Below are 13,394 nucleotides of genomic sequence, written 5' to 3' on the forward strand. Positions count from 1 at the left end.
TTTTCCTTGGTGGCTTTTTCTCCTCACCTCTCGATATCCTAGCCTCTTTCTTTCCAAGTTTCTTTTAGAATGACCATTTTCTCTTTTCCTGGTGGTGGCTCAGACAGTAAAGAATCCGCCTGTGATGCAGGAGACCTAGGTTTGATCCCTGGGTGGGGAAGATCCCCTGGAGAAGGGAATGGCAACCCTTTCCAGTATTCTTGCCTGGAGAATCCCATGGACAGAGTAGCCGGGGGAAAGTGGGGGGGGACTACAGTCCATGGGGTCACAAAGAGTCAGATACCACTGAGTGACTAGCACTTTTTCTCTTTTCAGGAAATGGATCATTTCTACTTATCCTACTTACCCCTTAGTTTCAACAAGTAGGTGGTGCGGTGGAGACTGGGGCGGGGCTGGGGGGTGGGCAGCAGGTCCTTGCATATCAGTCACTGTCACTTTATGTTCTGGGGACTACCCCTGTTCTCCAAGGACTGACTTTCACAGTTGGAATTTCCAGCCCTCGGGAGACAGAGAAGGCAAAGGGACAAAGCACTTGGGAGGTAGCAGCCTTCTAAAAGAAACACTGCCTCTGCTTGGGGACACGTACTGAGGAAGGAGGAAAAGGGAGAGGAGGAGAGAGAAACCCCTGAGTGCTGACCCACAGGGGCCCCTTTTATGGCCTTCCTGTTTATGGCTGAGAAGTAAACAGCCTGGGAGCCAGGTCGTCTCCGAAGGCAGCTGGGGCACTGCTTGAGCTGGCTGGGGACCCTCTCTTTCTGGGTGGCAATGGGCGGGGAATCTGCCAGTCACGAAAGTCTCAGAGGACTTATTTTTTTTTTAAACCAGCATCTTGGGGCATTTTCCCTTCAGCTCACACCATCTGCTTTACCCTCCTCATTGGTCCTGCAGCTTTCGGTGGTGGGAGGGGGTGGTGCAGGGGGGCACAGCTGGGAATCTGTGTGCAGGCAAGGGGTGAGTATCCCAGCTGCGACACTTAGCAGCTGCGTGACCTCAGGCGAGCCCTGCACCTCTCTGAGCCTCTTCTGTAGCTGGGTAGGAGGATGTGGAGACTGCCTGTGAACAGCCCTGACAACTTGCCTGGCGTGTGGTAAGTGTCAATACACGTTTACTGCTCCCCTGATGATTTCAACTGCCCTCCTGACTAAGCCCCCAGGGTCTTAGCTGACGGGAGGGGGTGGGGGGCTGAGGTGGGAGGAGGGGTCAGGCCCGCCTCTGAGAGGTTCCCTGGCCTCGGTCCAGACAGTCGCTCTCTCTCTGGATCGGAACCTGCGGTACTCTGCCTCCTGAGAAATGCGGGCTGTGATGGACGACTAGATGGTGCCCCAACTAAGATGAAGAACACGGCGCCGGGGGCAGCAGACACCAGGAGAATCAATAAACTATAATTATCAAGATCGGTGTCTGTGAGAGGTGTGGAGTCCTGTGGACAGAGAGAGACAGAGGAGGGGGCGAGAGCGAGACACACACGCACATCCTGAGAGATGCAGAAGACGCATGCGCCCAAGGAAGCGAAAGCCAGAAGGGAGAAGCAGAATGGGTGTGATGTACACAGGCCCTCCACCCCTGCGCCGCAGCCCCCCGGCCCCATCCTTGCTGATGGGCCTGGCAGAAGGTGCAAGAGCAGGTCTCTCACCTATTTATATAGCCCTCAGCTTTTTAAATTTTCCAAGTCCCCAGCCATATCAGTTTTTTGCATTACAAAAAGAATATCAGCGCCTCAATATAAGAATGGATTCCACTGATAACATCGATCCATTCATTTGATTAGGCTGAGATGCGAAGTCAATATAGATTGCAATATATTGCTTTAGAAACATGACTTTCACATCACCAGGGTCTTCATCGTCCCTGAGTTTACCACTGTCCTCTGGGCCCACCACCACTCCAAGCGGTTTTTGACCCAGCACTTCTGGAACTGATGTAGGAGACTGTCACCAGGAGTTCTTGAGGAGCCTCGTGTACCCGCTGCTGTTAGTGAGCTCTGCCATGTTGCCACTTAACTTGATATAGTGTGAAGCCCTCTTGAAATGCTACCTTTTCTGATCCCCAACACTTGAGGTCTCACCACTCCCCCGAGAAAGGATTATTGAATCTGTGTTCATTTTCTTGGCCCCATTTGATCTGGGAACCTAGTGACCTTTATCAGCACACAACTGGCCTGAATTGAAGTCATTTGGGGTTGGTGTGTCTTCTGAATTTATTAGAGAGGTTCTCATAGGAGGCATGCTTTTGTGACACTCAGATTGTGAGAGTCCCTCCCCATGTCCTTTTTTAAGGTTAGTATTTTTTTTTTTTTAACAAACACATGCAAACTAGTTTTACTTTGGGCTTTATTGTGTGCCTGGCACCAGTCTAAGCATTTTACAAGCATTATCTCAGTCAGTGTTTAATCTCAACGGCACCAATTCTTCTCTCATTTGTGGGAGCTATTTCTTCCCTCCCTGTCACAGAGCTCACAGGTGGCCGAGCTTAGTGGATGCCCAGGCCAGCCTGGAAGCCCGGGGCCATCGCCACCTTTCCCAGAGAGGAAACTGAGCCTGAACAGATTAACACCCAGGGCCTCACAGCTCACCAGAGTTAAAGTGACCAGACTGGGTTGGATCAGGCCCCCCACCTCCCAGAGAAGTTGAAGTGAAAATGAAGGTACACAGTAAAACCCAGCCTGCACTGGGGGTCTCCAGGATGGTCCCACACTTCCCCCCGTCTCCTTCCTACCACCTTGAACGATGCACACAGCCTTTCCAGCTCTAGGGGACACATGGCCGCCCAGGATCCCAGGCGGCAGGGACACAGGGCTCCTCTGAATTCTCTTTTCATTCTGGATTGGGGACATCCAGAAAGCTCCCTCTGGCTTGGAAGCAGAAGGAAGAAACCTGTGTGTGTCCACTTGGCTGAGGGACCCTTGGTGAGAAGACTGTTCCTGGGTTTGGGGTGGCCGCCAGGCACAGGCACCCACACCTCTCACCTGGTGCAGGAGAGTGATGGACACCTGCACAGCCGCCCGTTTGGGTTTCTCTCTCTCATCACCCAGCTCTCTAATCAGCCAGTGCAGCCTCCACCTTTGGGAAAGGAGAATGTGATTTCTACTTTGTTTCTTTCTCTCTTTTTTTTTTTTTTTTTGTTATTTCGAATTAACCTGGGGCAAAGTGCTGCAGGGAGTTTCCCTTTGTTCCTATCTTTTCTTTTTTGTTTTGTGTCAGTTTCAACTGTATACAACTGTTGGAGAGTTTAATTTGGATACAATGAAGGCAGATACCAGAAACATAAATTACTTTCAAGACTCTGAGCTTTGAGAATTGGTTAGGATTCTTTCCCCTTTCAAAACTCAGTGCAAGTTTTCTACTCAGTAACTTATTCTCTTACTTGATAAGATATCATAGAGAAAGGATGGCTTAAAAAAAAAAAAAAAGAAATGCTGTGTGTGTGTGTCCCTGTGTGTTTTCTACTTTAATGAAAAGAAAAGCAGAAACACAGAATGATACTCTGTTAAGAAACGGCTACCTAATTTATGCCTCCCCCCAAACCCCTTTCCATTTTGGTAACCATAAGTTTGTTTTCTATGACTGTGAGTCTCTTTCTGTTTTCTAAATAAGTTCATTTGTATTATTATTATTTTTTTTTGTTCCACATATAAGTGATATCATATATTTGTCTTTGTCTGGCTTACTTTATTTAGTCTGATTATCTTGAATTAGAAAGTTGGACTAACATATGCACACTACAACATATAAAATAGATAAGCAACAAGGGAACTATACTCAATATTTTGTAATAACTTATAAGGGAAAAAAATCTGAAAAGGAATACACACACACATATATATATAACTAAATCACTGCTGTGCATATCTGAAACTAACACAATATTGTAAATCAACTATACTTCAATTTAAAAAATATTAACTTCACCAGAGGAAAAAGAAAGAAAGAAACAGGTTTTCTGCTCAGCAAACATTACCCTATGGGTTGCTTACAAGTAGGGTTCCTTACAACCAGGGCTGGCTTTCTCCAGTTTTATCGACTTCAAACCCAAATTATGCTGACTCTTAAAAGACATTCAGAACTAAAAATGTGAGACTTTACAAAAGGCTTAAAACATGGAAAGGCTGTGGAGCAGATTCTCTTTGAACTCAAGTTGCATGAGGTAGAGGAAACTTTTCCGCAAATTTAGCCCATGGGTTTCTGTTTTACTGGGGGAGAAAGGGCCATCTGTGTCACCCTGAGCCAAGGAATCATTTTAATTAGATGTTTTTGCACTTGCTTTAGATGCGTGGAGAGGTTTGGAAGCTCTAGGAGAAGAAAGAAGTTGGGAACAAATAATGTAAGTAATCACTCTCTGTCTTTTTTCCGACCTAGATTTTGTCTTTCCTTCCTCTGTAGCTCCCCGCACTCCCCAAGCTCCCCTTCCTCCCCCTGCTCTCCACCCCATTCCTGCTGCCCCCTCGGACCAAGGCCAGATGCTTGCTGGCTTGGACTCCCACAAATGGTTTGATGCGGGGAGCTCTGGGAGGCATGGAAGACTGGGGGAGCAGAGCAGTTTGCATTAGCAGAATTGGGGGCTGAACTGCAGCCAGAGGCCACCAGGCCAAGGGGATGATTTTGCTTGGAGGTACCAGCTACTTCTTTCTTTTTCTGATACTGAATTCAACATCCCAACCCCAGCAGACCCTCCCACTCAGGACACCTTATGAGACAATTATGTAAACTAGGCTGGCTGCAGCTGTGAGTTTTTAAGTATTTAGAGACCTTGCTTTCCTTCAAAAAAAAAAGAAATGAATTTGATATCAGCCTTTTGTGGAGGCAGGCAGGAAAGACCCATTAAGAAGGATATTGTAACTCCTGCCAAAAGTTGTCTCCCACCGTGTGGTTTTCTTATTGGATTGCTTATTTTCTCTTTCTTACTACACTTGACTCTCTTTCCCATGCTTGAATGTGTATCTTAGAAGGACTTTGCTTTCTACTTTGCTCTTCTTTCTTCCACCTCAAGATTTTGAATCTCTGCTCAAGGGCTCAGAAATCTATACCACACGAGGATGTGTGCATATATTCTCCCTGGGGGATCCTGGTCTCCTCTGTGGTTTCCTCTAAAGCCCCTCTCTGTACTCTGTCCCTCCACGCCATCCCCTTGAAGTTTACATCCGGGTGGCTCTGACACAAGATAAAGATTCCAAGGTCTTGGCAACTTCCTCAAATGTCTCCATCCCCTCACACCCCAGGGTTTCTTACTGTTGTCTCTATTAGCATGGACCAAATGTCCTGCTTTGCGGGCTGATTTATGGTTGCATTAGGGAAAACTCCACAGAGGGTGTAAAATACACTGTCCCATGCCCGGGCCAGAGCTTCCGTGTTATCGGTGATTGCAAGTGCGTTTTATAACCCCAGTGCCAAATCGAAATCAAGGTGATTTGCGCATCAATCTCCTGGATAAAATCAGGGCATGCTCTATTGTGGTTTGACCTTCCTGGTGCCTTTGGCTGGTCCGCCTTGTCTAAGTCCCTTGGACAATTATCCAGGGACGGTTGGAAAATGCAGAAATAATGGCCAGGGCTGGGATTACCAGCTGTATCAAAAGGCTTAACTGCTCACCCCAGAGACTCCTGAGTGCCAGAGGAAAAAACCCTAAGAGGAGGTTTGCATCGTCTTTAAGGGATTGCAAGCTGCAGGTGGGGAGGGGAAGAGCCCTGGGACTGTCTTCCTGTGCATTTAATCAGCACCCCTGAACCCCACAGCAATGGAGAAAGCAAAACTTTGAAATTTATGAAAAGCCAGCAGATAACTGGGCCTCAGAAAGCCAGTGCAGTCCCTTATTTATAATCCCAAGATCTCCTCCAAATGTAGGCCAGAGAAGTAATTGTTTCAAAAGTAAATGGAAGATCCGAGATAGGACTGAAATCAGTAGTATCCATCTTGCTCACCACCCAAGGTGGGTTCTTTTTGATGATTTTTCATAGAAAAATCATGCTCATTTGTCATAGAAAACAAACAAAAGCTTCCTGAAAAATCTGACCATCTATTTTCAGTAAAGTTCAAACTTAATCCAAAATGTTGAAGGATGAGCTCACAAGAGTAGGGTTGAAGATTTTTTGAACAAAGATGTGGGAAATTGTAGATTTTTAGAACCTGAAGGGCCTGTAGTGTTGGTCAGAGGGTATATTTAGGATAAATATTTTTAAGTCAGGGTTTTATGCCTATAATCTAAGTTTCTCAACTTATATTTAGTCCAAACTTCTTTTTTAAAGTAATTCCATCTCTTCTGATTCTGCAACCTTTCATAGACCCAGGAGGAATTTAGTTGACTCTTCAAATGGTAAAGCCTATTTTGCAAATCCCTTTAAGATATGCTAATGTATATGGGCTGATTATTAAGATAAATACCTTCTGCTGGAAACTGAAGTTAATTATAATATATGTAATTAGTCACTGGTCAGCCTAGAAGTTATAATTTATTGTCCCCTAATTTGCATTTATTATCAAAGATATTTAATTTAAAGGAATTAAAAAAATAGCCTGATTTGAGTGGTTATGGAGATGGTGGGCATTTAGTAAACTTCAAAACTCTTTTTTTTCTCTCCCCAAACATTTCTAAACCTATTATATACAATTTCAGGAAATAACACACCAACATTAGGAGACGGCTTGTGCTGCTTGATTAAAAAAAAATCAGAAAGCCATTTTTTTAAGAAAGGATGCAGTATTCTCTTCCTGATCCTCATTTTTGGAACACTAGTAAGCTTGTGTGAGAAGAGGGTCCAAGTTCAAGTAGAATTAGGGAGCTTGTGTGATGAGGATGACTTTCGTGTCCGTGTTGATTGGGAGGGGGAGATAAAGGAAAATATTAGATGCTTTTCCTTTCAGATTATAGCTTCTTCTAGATAATGTAAAAGAGACCAGCAGTTGACCACAGCTACAGCTTTTGTATAAAAGGAGAATCTCATGCCATTTCATAAAATATGTTTCCATAAAGCTCCACTGACCTTTCCAACATATTATTTCTGCGATCTTTTATCTGATTCCTGCTCTATCGAGACTCTGAGCTCCCTCTGCCACACAGGAGTGACTTTCTGGAGTTCCTTTCCCTCTAAATTAAAGTTTATGTTGAAGCAGGGCTCCTTGGTACAGGGAGAAAAGGCAGCCCTCATCTCTGTCTCCTCCTAGGAGCCCTCTCTTTTTAATCAAGGAGGCTGCTGATTGACTTGGCAGTGAGTTGGTCTGAGATGTGTCCATGGCGGAAGCAACACCACTGAGATATCAGATTTTTCCCTCTTGAGAGGAAGGGACTGTCCACCTAGGGTGATGTCCCTGAGAATATACCTTTTGAGTTTGTGCGTCTTCCGATCCAGAACATCCTTGAGCCGTGTTGACATTGTTTTTGAACTCTCTGAATGCTGACATTTCTTAGAGGTCAGAAATGGGGCTATTTGATTTCATGACTTTTTATAAATCAAAGGATAGTCGATTTACAATGTTGTGTTACTGTCTGCTGTTCAGCAAGTGATTCAATTATACATATATAGGGCTTCCCAAGTGGCTCAGTGGTAAAGAATCCACCTGCCACTGCAAGAGAAACGGGAGAAGCAGATTCGATCCCTTGGTCAGGAAGATTTTCTGGAGTAGGAAATGGCAACCCACACATAAGTGATATCATGCTTGATATCACTTATTTGAATTTCTTTTTGACTTACTTCACTTAGTATGATAATTTCTGGGTCTATCCATGTTGCTGCAAGTGGCATTATTTCATTCTTTTTAGTGGCTGAGTAATATTCCACACATACCACATCTTCTTTATCCATTCATCTGCTAATGGACATTTAGGTTGCTTCTGTGTCTTGGCTATTGTGAATAGTGCTGTTATGAACACTGAGATGCATGTTTTTGAATTAAAGTTTTAGATCTCAAAACTTTTTAAAGAGTGAAACATGGTCAGATTGGGTGTGACACAGTCCCTTCCTGTGGATAGAAATTCTGTTCTCTTATTGAAGGGAGAGGTTGGAGGTAAAGATGGTAGACATTTTCTTCTAGGTCAAGACCTCAAATTACCCTTTTGTGTTCCAAGGGGAGCAGCTTTTCAGGTGGTGAAATAAACAGTCCTGAACATCATGAAGCACAATGGGACACCTCCCAGTCATTTCTGCAAAGGGCCCCTTGGCTTCCCCTGCTCAGGAAGCCCTGGTGTGCAGCTATCAAGAATGGGATGGGTGCACCCAGGGGGTGCATTAGCTGCAGAAAATTTATAAACAGACACCAATTAAAAGTGCTCTCCTTGTATTATCACCGTGTGTGCTAAGTTGCTTCAGGCATATCTGACTCTTTGTGACCCCGTGGACTATAGCCTGCCAGGCTCCTCTGTCCATGGGATTTTCCAGGCAAGAATACTGGAGTGGGTTGCCATTCCCTTCTCCAGGGGATCTTTCCAACCCAGGGATCGAACCTGCGTCTCCTGCATTGGCAGGTGGGTTCTTAATCACCACCACAGACAGTACTTCAGTAATACACACCTCAGCTCTGCATGGGGGATGGGGGTTGATACTGAGTGCTGGTCAGATCCCTATCGCCAGACCAGGGCACCCTGCCCCCCTAGCTACCGAGAGCATTGGCTGCCAATGGCTTAGGGCTGCCACCTTCCCTGGAGACTTACACCTATTCTTCCTGAGCAGCTCATGGCCAGTAGATAGCCAGTTCCCTCGGGGGCAGATAGCCCTAAGGGACAGTTCACCATTCAGAGTCCCCACATCCATAGACTATGCTTAGACCCAGCTCCAGACCACAGACTTGCTCAATACCTTTCCTTTCTCCTTCCTGCTCCTTTTCCCATCTCCCAGTATTCCCTCCACAGAGCCCATGCAGATCGCTTTCTCAGGTGGGGCTTCCAGGGAACCCTCCCTAAGTCATTTGACTTCCAGGCAGGAATGTTCTGCATGAGCAGCAAACTTGGCCTCTGATTTCCCCAGGTCCACCTGCAATCCCAGACGGTCCATATTTCTCATTTCTTCCTCTTTACCTGTAGATGACAGATGTACTTCCAATATAACTGTGAGCTTTTCAAGTGCCTTCAGTGACATCCATGTGTCTGGAGAGTCAGAGAACCCCATGTTCCCTTGAAGACGCTAGATTTCTTTTCTCAAGGGCTCTGTCTGAAGGTTTTGTGGCCCAACAGACCAGACTGCCACTTACTTTATGTACAATAGCAGGCAAGAGGCTCAGGCCAATGTCATTCTCACCCAGCTGGTGAGGAGAGCCAGCATGAAACCCAGGAGCTCCATTCCAGGGTCCCTACTTTTAGCAACTATTGTGATTAAAGAGTGCAGTGGATATTTGAAGTGCTTAGCACAGTGCCTGGCTGCTCACGAAATGATAGCAATGAAGATGATTATTCCGTTAATGAGATGGTAAAGATGATGATGGCAACAAGGTTGAGAGAATAAGATTTGCATCTTTAGATAACAGAAGGTAAGAGAACAATGGACATCCCATAAATTCTTCCCTGGTTCCCCCTGATGAGAGAAAAAAGAAACCAAAACCTTGGGGCCCTGGAATGAGTACTGGTCTTAGAGTCAGAAGACCCTGGTGTCAGATACAGACTTTGGATTGGTTGCCAACTTTGGGAGCATTCTATAAAATGGGCAGAGATGTCAGGATTAAGTGGAAAGAGATCCTGGGTACAAGGACTTAGCATGTAGGTATTGAGCAGATGTCTGGTGGCTAGAAACAGACTATGTCTTGGGAGAGGACATAAGGGTGACTCTGGAGAGAAGCAGTGCAAGGCAGCTCTGTCTCTGACTGAGCACCTCCAGGGAGTAGGTCAGGGTACCTAAAGAATTACTGGGTCTCCAGTGAATATGGCTCTGTTGGCTCTTATGACAAGGATCTGTTGATTTCCTTGACTTTGTAGTGGCCCTTCCTCTGCACTTCAGGGCTCTCTGCTATTCCCAGCTCCTATTTTCACCCATTTGACCTCATCCTGAAGGTAAGCACCTCATACAAATGCCCAGGAGGGCCAGGATTTCAGTCTATATTATTCATTGGTACACTCCCCATCACCTGAAATATACTCAACATTCAAGAAATATTGTTGAGAAAATAGACCTTATCAAGAACCAGGACTGAAGGTGGCAGGAACAAGCATTTCACTAGGAGCCAGGAGGCCTTCAAGTGTGTCCTTTCTTGGCTCAGTGGCTTTGGAAGGCCCACCTAACCCCTGTGGATTTCGTTCATCCGCTATGTCAGTGACATCAGGTCTACTGAACAGGGTTGGAATAATGCCTATGGAATCTTACTGAGTCTTTGAATTTTAAGAGCTATGAAACTGACTTGAAAAGGACAATTTAAGGAAATGTAGTTAGTCTTAGAATTTACTGAGATAATATTTCTAGAAAATGTGCTGCAAATATTTTTTCTCTTAGAAATTTAAAAACACCTTTCCAAATAAACTCTTGGATTACAAAGTCAAAACTGAAATAATAAACTATTCAGAAATTAAAGGTACCATGTACCAGATGTGACCTTGGGATGTGGCTAAAGTAGTGCCCAGAGAACAATTTATAGCCTTAAATGGACTTATCAAAGAATAAGATTAAAAATACATGAACATTCAACTCAAGAAACTGGAAAATAAACATATGAAAGTCGCTCAGTGGTGTCCAACTCTGCAACCCCATGGACTATACAGCCCATGGAATTCTCCAGGCCAGATTAATGGGCTGGGTAGCCTTTCCCTTCTCAGGGAAAATAAACACCACTACCAATAACAACAAAGACACAGTAAACACACATACACACACACAAAGGAAGAAAAACATTTTCAATAGAACGTTTTCATAAGAAGTCTTACAATAGTTGAATGTGTTTATGCCAGGAGAATTTCTGAAAGTGGTCACGAATTGACACATTTTCCACTAATCAATAGTTTGCAATTATATATTGCCTTTTTGCAGAGTATGAAGCTTTGTACAGGACATAGCCATTCTTTAATGAGCAGTCATGCTTTATCTAGATCATCCTTAGAAAACTGCCAATCGAAGAAGATGGAAGGGATTGTGGTGGATCTGACAGGTCCTAGAGAAAGCAGAAGGCTCCTTTGGTCTCTTGCCCAAGCAAGGAGCATGTGAAGAAGCATGTTACTGAGTGATGCATTTTATACAATATGGTAGCAGCTTCAGTGAGGCCCTGGAGGCATGAATATAAAATGCAGGGTCCTATGGTGAAGGGGGATCCTGAGACACTGGCTGGGATTTCCAGAGAGGTAGATTTCCAGGTATATAGAGGGTCAACAGGCTTCCCAGGTGGCTCAGTGGTACAGAATCTGCCTGCCAATGCAGGAGATGCAGGAGACGCAGATTTGATCCCTGGGTCAGTGAAGATCCCCTGGAAGAATTCTTCAGTATTCTTGCTTGGAGAATCCCAAGGACAGAAGAGCCTGGTGGGCTAAAATCCATGGGATTGCAGAGTCAGACATGACTGAGTTACTGAGAACATATGCATGCAGAGGGGAACAAAGTCCATTTGATAATTAGTCTGATAACTCATAGGAGACTAGACTCTGACCTACCTAGGGACATCATATCGACAGGATGGTGGTGTCTGGAAGGCACTGGAAAATCCTCTATGGGTTTTTCGTCTGGAGCAAAGAAGGCCTCAAATTCTCATTTCTTTAAAGCAACACCCGACTCTGGGCTCCTTGCCTTTTTTTTTTTTTTTTTTTGATGTGGATCATTTTTAAAGTCTTTCTTGAATTTGTTACAATACTGCTTCTGTTTTATGTTTTGGTTTTTTGGCCCCGAGGTATGTAAGATCTTATCTTCCTGACCAGGGATTGAACCCACAGCCCCTGCATTGGAAGGCAAAATCTTAACCGCTGGACCATCAGAGAAGTCCCTGGCTCTTGTTCTTAAAGCAACTTAAAGAACGGAGTTGAACACCTTACATTGATATTTCCTCTGTACTTTGGACAGTGCCTGCACCTTCTCTCCTGCCCAGAGGAAAGAGCCAGGAAATAGGAAGATTTCCAAGCCAAAGTCTGCAACTCATCCATGGGGCCACAGGATGATGCACATCGCTGACTGGACTCAGGACCCCTGGAGTCTGCCATGGCCCACAAATGCCTTGAACTAAACATACTTCAGGGATGCTGACATCTATAAACTTATGAGTCTGATGAGGTCTCCACTGCTAATTAACCTCTTGAAGCCTTCTTTTGCTCTTTGTGTTTTTTATTGTAAAGTGGGCAAAATGGTAGTGTCTACCTGTCTTAGTCCTAGTCCATTCAGGCTGCTCTAACAATATATCACAAACAGTGAGGTGGCTTTTAAATGAGACATTTATTTCTCATAGCTCTGGAGGCTGGAAGTCCAAGACTGGGGGGTCCAGTATGGTTGGATGAGGGCCCTCTTCTGGGTTGTAGATATCTCAATATACACTTATGAGGGTAGAAAGGGACAGCAGAAGTGATTTATCAGGAGGCTCCTTATATAAGGCACTAATACCATTCATGAGGGCTGCACCCTTGTGACATAAGCACCTCTCCAAGGCTTCACCTCCTGACCTTGTGTGTAGGTTCAGTCACTCAGTCATGTCCAGCTCTCTATGGCTTCATGGACTGTAGACTGCCAGCCTCCTCTGTCCATGGAATTTTCTAGTTAAGAGTACTGGAGTGGGTTAACATGCCTTCTCCAGGGATTCTTCCTGACCCAGGGATTGAACTTGTGTCTCTTTCATCTCCTGCGCTGGCAAGTGGATTCTTTACCACTCCACCACCATCACCTTGGGGGCTAAGACTTCCACATATGAACTTTGAGGGGACACGAGCATTCAGGTTGTAGTACTACCTCAAAGACTGCATTAGGTTTTCCATGAGGAAATTATAAAGCATTTCAATGACTGTTTGGTTTATGCCAAAACTCAAACTAAATGGTGACTGTCTGTGACTTGCCATTTTTGTGCCCATTTTCTCATTTGGAAAACAGGATAAACAATAAATAACCCTCATACTCTACTTCAGAATGGAGTTTAAATATGTAATGTTGGGAATTCCCTGGTGGTCCAAGGGTTAGGATTCTATGCTTTTACAGCTGTGGGCCTGGGCTCGATCCATTGTTGGGGAACTACGATCCTGCAAAGTTTGCCAAGATAAAAAAAAAAAAAACTTAATGTTGAGCCATATGAAATTGTCAATATTTGATCATTTTTGACCTCTACAAATTGCAATTTCTTGTGTGACAATCTGATGACATGTGGTATGTCAATTCATATCTATAGAGCCTTATAACCAGTTATACATATGAGTGGTTGCTTTGCTTTCTAGTTTCATTGTGAAACACATCTCAGAAAAATGACAAGACTGCACCTATGGGATTTTTTTCTCTCTTTGTTTCATTTTATAGTCTTCTTCACCTCTCC

General features: G+C 44.5%; 1 long non-coding RNA gene across 1 annotated transcript; it reads left to right on the forward strand.

Annotated features, from left to right (window-relative positions):
* The first annotated feature begins 368 nt into the window (after window positions 1–368).
* LOC102396667 lies at window positions 369–12,990 on the forward strand. The gene is made up of 2 exons (XR_003104522.3): window positions 369–4,320; window positions 11,951–12,990. It is a non-coding gene; the product is annotated as an uncharacterized LOC102396667 (long non-coding RNA).
* Window positions 12,991–13,394: the final 404 nt, after the last annotated feature.

Source organism: Bubalus bubalis, chromosome 18 (assembly GCF_019923935.1).
Source record: "Bubalus bubalis isolate 160015118507 breed Murrah chromosome 18, NDDB_SH_1, whole genome shotgun sequence".
Lineage (NCBI taxonomy): Eukaryota > Metazoa > Chordata > Mammalia > Artiodactyla > Bovidae > Bubalus > Bubalus bubalis.